General features: G+C 44.6%; 1 pseudogene; it reads right to left on the bottom strand.

Moving 5' to 3' along the window:
- Positions 1-575: 575 nt before the first annotated feature.
- LOC116664363 lies at positions 576-770 on the bottom strand (annotated as a pseudogene).
- Positions 771-1173: the final 403 nt, after the last annotated feature.

Here is a 1173-nt window from a genome sequence, read left to right as displayed (position 1 = left end):
CTGACCCAGTTTTGAATCAATTGGGAGATACAGAATGGTCAGGGAGATGGAGTCCAACATATCAGCTCTTTTGCTGGTAAAGGCTAGATGGTGAATGTGGTTTAAGTGCAGCAAGAAGGAGCTTCCAGTACAGCACCCCAGAATCAGGCAGACTTACCCACCCGGTCACAAGCTCATCTAGACAGCCAGCAGCGTCCCATATGGTACTCTCTGACTGCAAAACTTAGAGCATAAGAGAATCAGAACAGAACACTCTGTCTGTGAGCAGCTGATTCCCTAGAGGACGGAGAGAGGAAAGGACTGAACTCCTGTTGCCTGATTCCTCTCCCAGAGCCACTAGGAAAAGTAGTCACTCCATTCTGGGGAGGAATCAGTGAGGGAGTAAACAGTGGAAGCATCAATCGCATCGAGTGCCCACCCCATGGAGGAGGATAACCACTGTCCTATGAAACCTAAAAACAACCAAGTGGGAAAGTGATGAGAAATGTAAACTGGATTCTTTATTGTGCAAAGCAAGTATCACATTGAGTTGACATTAGCTTCTCCAGGCAGGGGAAATTAATAGACGAGAGAATTTAGAATCCACATGTTGCATTCACAGCTGGAGTTTTTTTGACCTTAACTTGAAGTGTAAGACCATCACAGCATTGCCTCCACATGTGGCCAGTACACAATTCATTGTACTTGTGAGAGTATAAGAGTTGAAATATTTTTTTAACACCAGTGAAATGGAATTAGGCATCAGTTTCTGGAATTGCCAAGGTTTTCATCTTGCAAAAGGCACACATACACAGCTGCCCCTCAGGCGGCCACAAGAAGCCTTGTAGACTAGATTCTGCCGGTCTCAGTCTGGATACACTTCTGCCTTTCCAGTATTGATGTTTTTAAGAGTATCAGATTGTCCTGTAGCTTGAAGAATATATAGTGATGTTCTTATGCATACACACACAAACACACACACACACACACCTACCTTCCAAACATGACACTGCCGATGGTGTCTACACAAGAAAATGTAGCCTATAAAAGCATTTATGTAACCTCAGAGTCCCCTCCAAGCCTGAGACATCCTGCCTAATCCAGCTACAGGTGAAAAATTCTTGTGGGACCTATCTCAGACTAAGTTTTGTCTTTCCCTCTTCTCTTTAGGGCCTTTACCCAGAAGCCTCTGGG

Source organism: Camelus ferus, chromosome 1 (genome assembly GCF_009834535.1).
Source record: "Camelus ferus isolate YT-003-E chromosome 1, BCGSAC_Cfer_1.0, whole genome shotgun sequence".
Lineage (NCBI taxonomy): Eukaryota > Metazoa > Chordata > Mammalia > Artiodactyla > Camelidae > Camelus > Camelus ferus.
The sequence above is the reverse complement of the archived record's forward strand: the minus strand, read 5'-3'. Positions and strand labels throughout refer to the sequence as shown.